This window comes from Pantherophis guttatus, chromosome 1 (genome assembly GCF_059756535.1).
Source record: "Pantherophis guttatus breed Tessera chromosome 1, ASM5975653v1, whole genome shotgun sequence".
Taxonomy (NCBI): Eukaryota; Metazoa; Chordata; class Lepidosauria; order Squamata; family Colubridae; genus Pantherophis; species Pantherophis guttatus.
The window spans coordinates 114772741-114785483 of NC_142063.1; the positions used below are offsets into that span (position 1 = coordinate 114772741).

At 38.5% G+C, this 12743-nt stretch overlaps 1 protein-coding gene across 50 annotated transcripts in view; it reads right to left on the reverse strand.

The window, feature by feature from the left end:
* The window catches only part of CTNND1 (catenin delta 1), a 69949-nt gene that overhangs the window by 41839 nt on the left and 15367 nt on the right, over nucleotides 1-12743 (reverse strand). For 32 of the 50 annotated variants that reach the window (XM_087881541.1, XM_087881530.1, XM_087881546.1 and 29 more), the window contains one exon: nucleotides 844-957. The exons of 9 other annotated variants lie outside the window; for them this stretch is intronic. The gene's annotated coding sequence lies outside the window, so the exon portion shown is untranslated. Of the gene's footprint in view, nucleotides 1-834; nucleotides 958-12743 lie in introns of all 50 variants that reach the window. 9 more of the 50 variants (XM_087881545.1, XM_087881555.1, XM_087881536.1 and 6 more) reach the window with 1 other exon arrangement.

Genomic DNA, 12743 nt, shown 5'->3' on the forward strand with positions numbered 1-12743 from the left:
AGGTAGTGTTTTTAAGAAACTGCAGTGTTTTCTTTCAAACATACATATATGGAGATATGTGGTGAAAAGATGCAAGTTTTGTTACATGTTACCAAAAAATGTTTGCCACATAAAATTGTTTAAATGCTTTTTACCACTATTTATGCGGTGGTCACAATATATAAACAATCCTAGAGCTTCTCCAATTTAATGTTCCAAAATCATTCAAGGCTATATATACACTTGTGTATGGAATTACATCTGTTTGTTTTTTTATGCATTTTATTCCCCAACTGGAAACTTAGTCTTTCTATAAAAGATATAATACATTAGGATAATTTAGGGTTAAGGATTGGGAAATGCTCAGACTTATTTTATAAGAATTTTTTTTTCTCAAGCCGATTGTCTTCAAGACCCCCTTTTTTATCAATTCAAAGCCACAAGTGTTAAGCTATAAACCTTAATATTTATTATTAATATTAATAATAGTGATGATTGTCAGTCTTCATAACAGGGCTAACAAGACAAGCAAGGAGAACAAGCCATTTTGCATATCATCTACCCAAACGGTTGTTGCCAAAGTGCTTCAAGGCAAAACATTAGCATATGTCCATCAGAAATATCTTCAGCCACAGCCTACTTATAAATTAATAAAGACATTTTTAATGGACCTCATATACAAAAAGGCTGACAGATTTGTAAATATGGAAGGAAGATAGGCTATATATTTCTTCCATCCTGGAACCATTGTTCTCCTTACCACAAAAGCTCCCCAGTCTTTAAAGAAAGCCAATCTGGAAGAAACCCCAATATTCATCCTGACACAAAATAAAACTTAAGATTGATTTTCCATACCATACACACCTGTGGAGGAAGGCCGGTCTGAATTGATTGGTTAAGGCACAGCTTGGTCTAAGTGCAGAAAATCATGGGAGAAGGAGCCCAGCCACCAACAGCAAGGAAGCAGGAGGAAAAAGGCTGCAGAGAGACAGCAGGAAGGGGATAAAAAATAGAAGTGTAAATTTAAAATAGGGAAGGAAGCAAAGGGGTCAAGGAAGGAAGGAGTTAAGATCAAATCAGTATTTATACATTTTAAAACAACCCCAAATCCAAATGTTTTCCCAAAAGGGATTTAAAATAACTTTCAACAAATTAATGTTTTAAAAAAAAATAATGGATTCGTTAAGCAATAGTAGGGTAGTAGAAATGTTGCAGGCTGGATCATGGAATTTGAGGCACATTTAATCCTTTCCCATTATGACTACAACTGAGGTGAGGGAAAAACTCCACTAAACAGAAAAGCCGCACATACAGACTACACTCCTTGAGATTGGCAAGAAAAACAGACCTTAACTCCACCTCCGATCCGAACTTTGCCATTTTCACACATGAATAGGTTACAGTTACAGAGCAAGCAATCTGATAGGGCAGGGATCTTCAAAATGCACAATTTGTTCAGTGATTTATATGCAGTTTCCTCCTAAGATTGTAGGCCTTCTACTTTTTCATAAGGTAAATACCCGATGCAACCACAACAAAACTAATGTTACAGTGAACAAAGTAAACCTCACATTTGAGTGGCCTATGAGCTAAATATAGACTCTTTATAAAACTAATGAGCTTGTCCTCAATAGTCCTGAGCATACCAACCATCTAGTCAAAGAGGTTCCGTCCTATAGAGAAAAAGGAATCATTTATTATTATGCCCATTTTTAAAGAGAGTGCATCACTTCTCCTTTTTAATTCTTTTAAAAAATTCTTAAACCTTAGTGCTTTTTAAAGAACTCCCTTTTCTTTCCAGCGGTAGAAAAAAATAACATCATCATCTCCAAGGGGGATGGGAATGTGGGATCTTATGGATATACAGAGTTTCAAGGTTTATTGATTGACTGATTTCTCTATTCAATTTCTATAGTAGCCCAACTCAACCAAGTGACTCTGGCCGGCTTACAATTCTATAATTACAAAACGAAACAATTCAAAAAAACATTAAAACAATAAATACCTCCTTTTTGATCTATCAACCCCGAGGAAGCTGAAGAAGCTACAGGTTATCCTCCAGCAGCAATTCTAAAAACCTAATCCTCTAAGATGATCTCCCAAGACAGGCAAGACTATATTCCTGTCTTGTACAATATTTCAGTTTTAAAAAAACAGATTTTAATAAAACAATACTGTACCATTATTATTGTTTATAATAAAAGTCTTTGCTTGCAACCTTTCCTCCAAAAGAATAAATATAGGGGAAATACAGAATTACTGTATGCGCTTGATGTTACCAGCTTGGTGAGCTAAACATATTTTGATTATTCTGAAGTTGATGGAAGTAGTACTGGCCAGAAATTGTTTCTCTCTAGCACTTATATCCCCTTGTCCAAGCATGCTGGGTGTGTTTTTTCCTTTTTAATTCAGATTCCCCCTCCCCCAAAATCAAAGCAGGAACAACATGTTTGAGCTAGCCTAACCTCCAAGACAGAAACTCTCTCGATCCGTTTTCCCACGGTGCTGGTGACATATCAGCCCCTAAACTGACTTAATACATATGACCACAGGCATAAATGTTTGGGGGGGGGGGAAGTGGTTTCTTTGAGGAACATATTCAAAAGATTATTTGAATGTAGCAGAACCTTGTGACTTTTTTCCTGGAATAGACTTAATTCCTCAGAGGGCTTTCAGTTAACCATCACAGTTGAGTGTATTGATATAGAAAACCAATATTAAAATTAAAGAGAAAGCATCAGGAGAAAAACAATCTACAGCATTAAAGTCTATTGAAGCTCATGTCTCCATTTATTGGAGCTTTTGCAGGCTTGCCTGGGATTGTAACAGAGTATTAAATTTATGTCTCCGTGTCAGGAAATAAAAGTGTTAGAGGCACTTTTAACTGAATTAAATAGGAAGCATACAACAACACACACAACACCATCAATTACTTAGTGGTAGCAACTACCCAAAGTGCTTGCTCGAACACAGAATCTCCAAGAATGTATTTTTTATGTAGTTTTGCTTCCATCTGTGGCATATGCAGATGTTTACACTTTGCAAGCAAGTTTGATGAAGTACCCTAATTTTGAAAGATTGGAATGTGTGTTGCAATTCTGGATTGTAACAGTTGTAACAGTTAACACACATCAGAATCATATTTTTAGTCACATGTAAAAAGAACTTCATTTAACTTCTTTCACTTCAGTTCAGACATATTGGCACCAGAAGGACTTTGACCTCAAAGACATTGTTAGTTTGCTTAGGCAATCTTGCACTTTGCCATATGATGATCTTCACCCTGTAATCTCCCCTCTGCCAAAAGCCAATGCAGAACTTCAATAAGGACGCACTTAGACTGGAATAGTCCAAGTAAAGCTGTCTCCAAACCCCAAAATACATGCCCTTTCAAACTTATACAGTATGTCTTCTTGGGCTTCATCATCAGCTTCAGGTCCACCATCAGGATTAAAATTTGCAAGGCACACAGATGACATCACAAGCAAACAATGTGGTGTCGCAATCACAGAATTGTAATTCTTCCACCAGCCCAGGCATGTATCCGTTTACAAGCCAAAGATTTACTACAGATTATAAGACAAAAGCTATGAATTGTGTTCATGTAGGACTGGAGTACCTGGTATTCATTGTTTCAAGCAACTGGCAGCCTCCCCTTTCCGGATGAGAAAAGCTACAAAGGGGGGGGGGGAGTGCACAAGAAAGCTCAGGCCCAGGGGTGAAATGTAAAATTTGTTACTACCAGTTCTGTGGGCGTGGCTTGGGGGGGGTAATGTGACTGGGAGGGCGTGACCAACTTTTTTTTCTTCAACTTTTCAAAGCATTTTTTCTGCAAATGCAAAAAAATGCTTTGAAAAGTCTCTCTGACGATCAGACAACTCAGCTGGGATTGTCAGAGAGACTTTTAAAGCATTTTTTTTCTGCAACCTCTTCCGGGGAAGAGGTGGTTAAAAAAATGCTTTGAAAAGGCTCTGACGATCCCAGCTGTGTTGTCTGATAGTCAGTCTTTTCAAAGCATTTTTTTAACCACTTCTTCCCGGAAGAGGTTGCAGAAAAAAAATGCTTTAAAAGTCTCTCTGACAATCCCAGCTGAGCTGCGCGATCATCAGAGGCTTTTTTTTACTTTTAAAAGCATTTTTTCCACGGAAGAAGTTGTAGAAACAAATGCTTTTAAAAGTAAAAAAAAACAAAAAACAAGCCTCTGATGATCGTGCGGCTCAGCTGGGCATGGTGGGGGGGGGGGGGACACAAGGATTTTTGCTACCTGTTCTCCGAACCACCCACCGCCATCGCTATCAGATCGGGCAATCCGGTCCAAACCGGGAGCATTTCACCCCTCCTCAGGCCATATGGTGCATTTGGTCTCCAAGTAGTATGCCCAGGGCTAGCTTCAAGCAGTAAAGAGAACCAATTTGGAGATCACCTGTCTCCCAACAACTATGGATGGCCTTTACTTTAAAAGCAAGAAACAGTAAAGATACAGATACATGTACGTCCAGAAGAAAAATCATAAAGGCCACCACTCTATTCCAAGGCCTGGGAGATTAGCCAGGTTTCCAAAGACTTCCTGAACATCATCAAGATGGGAACTATGAAAATCTTGGGGAGATGCTATTCCAGAGGGCAGGCACCATGTCAGAGAAGGCACATTTTTTAGATTCCAATAGAAAGCATTATTTAATTGAGGTAAACTGGAGCACATACATTCTATCCAACCTTATGTAATGGGCAGAAACTATTAAGGGACAGTTCCTCAAGTAACCAACATTATATCATAAAAAAAACCCTTACAGGTGATAAATAGTCCCTTGACTGACAGAACTCATAGAGCAGTGCTGTCATATGGGCATACTGTGACATGCCAATTACTGCCCAAACTACTTCATTTTGGACCCAATGTAGCCTCCAGGTTATCTTGAAGAGTAGCTCCATGTAGAGCGCATTGCAGTAGTCTGTATGATTTAATGTATTTAGTAACTCAGTCAGAAGAAACTCCAGGAATTCTACTCAAGGCTTCGGGGGACACAGGTTATGTATTCATGTTCTAAAACTAAACAGTAGATACACTTTGCAAACAAAACTCTCAACTGATAAAAACTGATAGAAAATGCAAGAACCTGAGCGGTTGTTTTCTCAACAAGGGTAGATAAGATGAAATTTCAGCCTTTCTTACGCACTGTGTTATGTGAGCTGCATGCCAAGAGAATAATGAGCATAACAATTTTGTAGAAGTTTGGGACCTGAAACACAGAATTCAGAAAACTGATTTATTGAATTCAGCTATTACCTGCTATTATAAAGTTTTAGTCAAGTCTCTCTCATATGGCAACATATGGAAAGAAAGAAAGAAAGAAAGAAAGAAAGAAAGAAAGAAAGAAAGAAAGGAAGGAAGGAAGGAAGGAAGGAAGGAAGGAAGGAAGGAGGAAGGAAGGAAGGAAGGAAGGAAGGAAGGAGGGAGGGAGGGAGGGAGGGAGGGAGGGAAGGAAGGAAGACAATATTGAGTTTATTTATTTGTTTGTTTGTTTGTTTGTTTGACTGATTTATATGCTGCCCTTTTCCGGAGACTCAGGGCGGCTTACAATGGGTTCAGCAATAGCCTTCATACTTTTGTATATACCTGCTTAGTAGGGCTTTCGGGGCCCCCCAAGCCATGTTCTTTTTTTATACAAAATCAGCTTATTGCCCGCACAAACCAGGTCCTCATTTTACCTACCTCGACAGGATGGAAGGCTGAGTCAACCTTGAGCCTGGTGAGATTTGAACTTGCAGTAATTGCAGGCAGCTGGTGTTACTTAACAGTGCTTTAGTCTGCTGCGCCACCAAGGCTCTTTTTATCATATGAACCATGGTGGTGCAGTGGTTAGAGTGCAGTACTACAGGCTACTTCTGCTGATCACCAGCTGCCAGCAGTTTGACAGATTGACTCTCACCAGGCTCAAGGTTGACTCAGCCTTCCATCATTCCGAGGTGGGTAAAATGAGGACCCAGATTGTTGGGGGCAATATGCTGACTCTGTGAACATTTTAGAGAGGGCTGTAAAGCAATATGAAGTGGCATATAAGTCTAAGTGCTATCGCTATTGCTATCACTTCAAAGAGATTTTCAGCCCTATTTGATTAACTGTGGGTGCTTATTTAGGGTTATATAGCATTTGATTGATATTGTTCCAAGGAATACTGAAAGAGGAACCTATCAGGTTTATGTCTCACTTCGTCCAATTCCTGGCAATGTTTTTTTAACATTATCCTCAAAATTTAATGCCAAGTATTGTTATATTGCATATGTCCAAAGACCACAGAGGATATCATATGTCATTTCACTAAATCTTAAAAATTAGTCTTTAAAAAAAAAAAAGGTTTTGGAGATATATTTGCATGACTTCTTTAACAGCCTCAGGACAATAGTCTCATTACCTATATTTGCAAAGCGAAAGAGTAGGACTATAGTAGTCCTTGAATTACGACTGGTTGTTTAACAACTGTTCAAAGTTAAGCCTCCGAATAGATGCTTTATGCCCCATAAAGCACTTCTGGATATTGCAAAGCATAACATCATGTGTGTGTGTGTATCCACCCACATTGTCACATGACTGCATTTCAGAGAGTGCAATTGATTTGATTTATGACTGGTTGCCAAGTGCCTCTTGATCACATGATCACCATTTGCAGTCTTCTCTGCCAGATTCCCCATAGAGTCAATGGGGAAGCAGGAAGGGAAGGTTGCAAGCGGAGAGGACACAGGGGAGCTGAATTCCTCACAGCAGGATATTCTTTGAGAGCAAAAGTGCTCTCCCTTAACAACTAGGAGATTTATGCAACCAGGAGTGCTAAGATTGCTGTAGTTGAATGAAGCAGGTACATCGGCATCTTGTTTAACAATTGCTTTGTTCAATGACCAAGATTCCAGTCCCAATTTTGGTTGTTAAGTGGTGGACTACCTGGTACATTATCCAAGGAATCCATTCCTTAGAACTGAAAGGGAGAATATCTCACGTAACCGTAACTCCATTAATATCCTCATTTAACACTAATGCTTACAAACCATGTTATTTAAAAATTCTACTACTGGTTGATATTTGAAACTGACAGCTCAGGATCAAGATAGGCTGGGATTTAAAGTTTAAATTAATTCCCATAGCTCTTTAGCTACACTTCCCGAAAAAAAATAATCCTTATTTTTCTTATAAAATAAAATTCTTATTATTCAATTTAAGAAAAATAATAAAGTTATTTCTTACTTGCTACTTCCATAGAGTTTTGCTTAATTAAAAAGACTTAGTTTAGATTATCCAAAAGTAACACGATTGTTATAGAAGAGTTATCTTCTTGTATTAGCCCAGATTCTACGCATTTCAGTATTACAGTGGTTAGATAACAACCAACTGTGAACTATGGTTTGCTTAGTTTTGGTGCAAGAGGTTATATGAATTCCATTACACTACTAGTGGCCATTAAGACCAATAGTGTTTACACTTAACCATCAACATAAATGTGCAAATACCACACCGTATTTCTTGATTCTTTCTTGTATATTCATGACTTCTATCAATTAATAACACTGTTTCTAAGGTTATAAATCCCCAGGATCCAATTTCCAAACTACTAAAATCAGAGGGCAACATTTTCACTTTTGTGGTACAAAGCTGAGAATAAGCAAGATGCACTTTGAGAAATCTTAAAGTTACTGGAATCTTGGTCATTGAACGAGTTGAAATGGGCTGATCTAACAGCAACTCGAAGCTAATAACTTCAAAAGGACGAACAAATCTGCTTTCAAGAGGCATTTTCCCCCCACAATGCCCTACCGCTTGTCATAAATATCTAAGCTAGGCATCCAACTACTGTCTAAATGATGCCAAAAAAACAAGCATTCCCTGTAGGAAGAAGTTTCACATCAAATACACCATTAATAATTTAGGACAATCATAAGTTATAACATCCTTTCTATTGCAACTTCAAAGATTCAAGGGCTAATTATTAATAAGTTCACTATTCTTTCATGCTCCTGTGTCAATCATAAATTCAGTTTTCCAGTTTGCTCAAATATTTTTGTTTATATTTTTTGACTCTGTAACATTCAAGGAGCATATAAGACTTCAACTGCTACCACAGATCATTAAGCTAAACTATCACATTCTAATCTATTTAAAATCAAAATAATAGCATCTTTTCAAACCAAGAGACTAAATGATACCCCTCCATACATCTGATAAAGAGGGCCATCGTTCATAATTGTTTACGCCCATGGATTAAACCTACCCAAAAAGTTAAGACACCACCTTCAAAGCACTCCCTTCACATAGGCAAATGAATGAAGTATATGTAAACCAAGATGAGGACAGAACAACATCTGAAATATTCCTCAGACATCTTTCTTAAGTGGACCCATGTCTCAATATTTACTGAATTAGCTATCATGAAGCCTCTTATTATACCTCATATCATGAAAGACAGTTGCTACTATTCAGCTGTTTTGACTCTGAATTAACAAGGACATAATTTCACGGGGATTATCAGTCACTGTTTCTTTGAGCTCATGCTTATGTCGTCAGTATCTAGCCTGTTTTTCCAAACATCCATAGACATTTTCCAAACATCCGTTTTCTTCAAAGACATTTGCTTTTGTATTAGCAATAGCAATGGCGTATAGACTTATATACCATCTCATAGTGCTCTACAGCACTCTCTGGATGGTTTACAATGTTTTGCATAGTGCCCCCAACAATCTGGGTCCTCATTTTACCGACCTCAGAAGGATGGAAGTCTGAGTCAACCTTGAATTGGTCAGGATCGAACTCCAGCTGTGGGGAGAGCTTCCTGCAGTGCTGCATTCTAACCGCTGCATCACCAGGGTTCCTAAATTGTACATGCTCCAAACATTTATGCCTTAGCTTCATTATTACAGCTTCTTTCAAACAGCTTTGTTTTAGTTCAACTACAATCAAATTACTTGTCCTTGCAGTATTCTCCACAATTTTCTCATGCACCACAACTGACACAGACATACTTTTTTTCTTCATTCGGCCTTTCTGATCTCCATCTTTCATTCCCATACTTTGAGAAAAACCATGGCTTTGACAATACGTATCAGTCAGAACCAGAGCTGGAAGAGACCTTAGAGGTCTTCTAGTCCAACCCCCTGCTCAAGCAGGGCTGATGAGATGTTTCTGCACGTTTCTATTTCATCCAGAAGTGTTTTTTTCCAGGTACCAGATGTCTGTTTATTTTGTGGCTACTGTTATCACTCTTACGAATTTTAGTCTAGAAAAATCATCTGCATTCAATTGGCACTGTCCATTGATTAAAGGTTATTACCTTTAAAGCCCTACATGGCTCAGGGCCAGGCTATCTTCGAGACCGCCTTCTACCGCATAACTCCCAATGACCGGTAAGATCCCCCAGAGTTGGTCTCCTCCGGGTCCTGTCAGCTAAACAATGCCGGCTGGCGGGCCTACCTTCTCTGTGGTTACCCCAGCTCTCTGGAACCAGAGAGGTCCAGACCATCCCCACCCTATTGGCCTTCTGAAAGCGGTGAAGACCTGGCTTTTCCGGCAGGCCTGAGGCCATTGATCTCGCTCTTGCGATCCGGCGAGATCCGGCCATGAATGGTGTGAATGAGTTTTAATGTTTTTAATTCTTAAATGTTTTTTATAATGATTTTAAATGCATTGTGAGCCGCCCTGAGTCTTCGGAGAGAGGCGGCATACAAATTGAATTAATAATAATAATAATTGATGTCAACCTTTTTTTTTTTAAAAAAACCAATATTGAGCAGCAAACCAGCTTTTGCACTTTCTTCTTTTACCCATTAAGAGATTCCTAGAGGCTTCTTCACTTTTAGCCATCAAAGTCTGAGGTTGCCGATGATTCTCCCTGCAATTTCTTCTAGTAATAAAACTTGAACGGATGTTAATGCAGCCTCATTATGGAGACTGATGTCAATATCTGGCAAGCAAGTGCAACCACCTGTGAGCTTTATATGGCAACTACATTAAGCCTTCAAGGATTACTTGGGACCTGTACCTACTTGCGGGAATTGGAATTGGAAGAGATAATTTTTACAGCATATACGAATTAAAACTACATTACAGACATTAAGCTAGAAAATTTAAATTCTTTCCCTGTTTCCAATGAACAATCACTCGGATTCCTGGACTCTGCCAAACCAGGAAGCAAAATATTAACCAATATTTACTTACTCCAGCCCTAAGAATGAGGCTATTATATTTTCAGTATCAGTTTCCAAGCACCGCGTAGATTAAAAGAAAGAACCTTCCCTCCTGTTTTCAGACCTCAATGATGCTTTTCTCAATTTCTTCACAGAAGTAAAAAAAAAAAAAATCACTCATGTTCAAAATTGAGTTGCCTGTTTGGTGTAGTGTTAAGGAGCTGGACTAGAAAATAGGAGATAGGGATTTCTAGGTGACTGTGATTTTCAGCCAGTCATTTTCTCTCAGACGATTTCCTCTGTCATGGTGGTGTCATGAGGAAAATAAGACCAGGAAGCATTATGTCTACCATCTTGAGCTGTACAAAGTAAAAATTTGTTTACACGAGAAATATTTCAGCTTTCATCTCAATTCTCAGAGTCTGACAACTGAAGATAAGTCAGAGTTTTAGGTGGTTGGACTGCCAAAGATTTCTGATTAATAATAGCAGCAATTCTCCCCCCCCCCTCCCAAATCATATGAATGTACCTTGGAGGAAGTTTGTCAGCAGACAGAATTTCTTCATGCAAAGTAGATCATTAAACTATGGTTCCTTTTCTGGGGGGGCAGGGGGGGAAACCTGCCAGGGATATCGTGACTATGTAAACTCATTTAACAAGCACTACTGGTCATATTAGCCATCATTTTCTCTTTATAGTTTCAATTATGCACTCCACGGGGCTTATTTGTATTTTTTTCATAAAATAATAGCTTTTTTTTTTTTTTTAATAGAATAGAATAGAATTTTTGGCCAAGTGTGATTGGAAACATAAGGAATTTGTCTTTGGTGTATATGCTCTCAGTGTACGTAAGGAGAATAAAATACATTCATTGAGAATAATAAAATACAACACTTTTATATGGTCACATGTTTTTTATAGATAAGCAAACTAGAAATTCATTTCCTGGGTTCATTGCCACATACTGAAATTGTCTTTATAGCTTTGTGAGTTGTCCGTTTTTTCTGATGAGCCAAACATCCTAGAAGAACCACTCCTGTTAGCACTTTGGTCTTTCAGCCTGCATCTTCTTCTCACTTCACAGAATCACAGAGAGAAAATGGAGCAGAAGTCTTTGTTAGATCATTAATCCCGTTTAATTGACTGCTGGACATTTTCTACCATGTTTCTACTAAATTGCAAAGACCATCTAGAAGAGCCAAGATTCAATATTACAATGTGGAGTGGCACATCTAGGTAAAACACAACTTGGATGTGGTGAGGCTGTGTTGTATTCTGTAACCAGGTATACAGAGGGATGGAAAGCATCTTAAATCAGTCGTTTAGAAAGTCCAAGTGAAGAAGATACAAGTATAAATAATACATCACTTTAAGTCATGTTAACCAGGTTAACTTTACTGTAGTACACTGCAAACCAACTTTCTGTGGTATAATCAACTATGATTCAGCACTGTGACTGTACCTACAGCTGGCAGCTGGCAGTAATCATAATACACTCTTAATTAACATAAGTCAAAGTTGTATGAGACGATGTGGAGTCCCCCTATACCTAATTAATATTTTTCATACTTCAGAATATTATTCTGGTGTAAAATGTGTGTGTGTGTGTGTGTGTGTGTGTTTATTGTATATTTTAGAGTTGCTTAACTTGAGATACTGGTTACAAATAATAGCAACTTTGGTTTAGTTTCACAAGCAGTCTGCAGGCCAGAACGCATCTCTACTCCTATTTGAAATACAATATTCAACAAGACTGAAGATTTGAGTTTTCAAAGCACTAAACTGAACTTTTTCCAACCATTTCAGTGAGCAGGGTAGGCTCTGTTCACCTGTTTCTCATCCTGAGCTTTATTTCCAAGGACCCACGTTGATTTCCGCCTTTACTTGGCAGGAAGATGAGAAAAAGGAAAAAAGAACTGATACGATAGCTTTGTTTGCAATTTTGTTTGGACTTTGAACACTGCCACTCCCTATACAAGCAAGCTCCTATCCATGCAATAATGATAAGGAGACCACAGATCCTTACAGGCAGCCATAGTCCCTTCCAACAACTTAAAAATAAAAAAAAATCTTGGTAGACAGAGAGACTTCAGCAAAAAACCTAGGCTGCATGTAGGGTGTGTTCCCCACTGACTAAAACTGGCCCAAGGCAGAAAAGTAAAGCTTTGCCCTAACCTGTGTCACACACACAAGACTGGTTTAACTAGTTAATCTGATCTCTTCAAGAGACTCACCTGTCTCCCTAACCTATACACAGCTATCCTGCACCCTTAAGGGATGAAAATTACATGCCGACCAGGAAGAATTCTTGCATGTTACTAGAGAGACCTATGACTCTATACCAATGAAAAGCCCACCTTGCCATATATGGGAAAATTCAAGCAGCTGTTGATACAAAACCGGGATCTCTGAGGCTGGGGAAAGAAAAAGCTAAAATGGACACGGGAGACATGAGATCAAAGGGCAGGGAAGCACAAAGATCAACGCAATCAAGTCCTCAGCGAGTCCCAAAGATAGTTCAACACAATCCCATAATTACCTCTTTTTTTTGGGTCCTAGCGAAAACTACTAAGGAAAGCTTTTCTTAGTACTTCTGA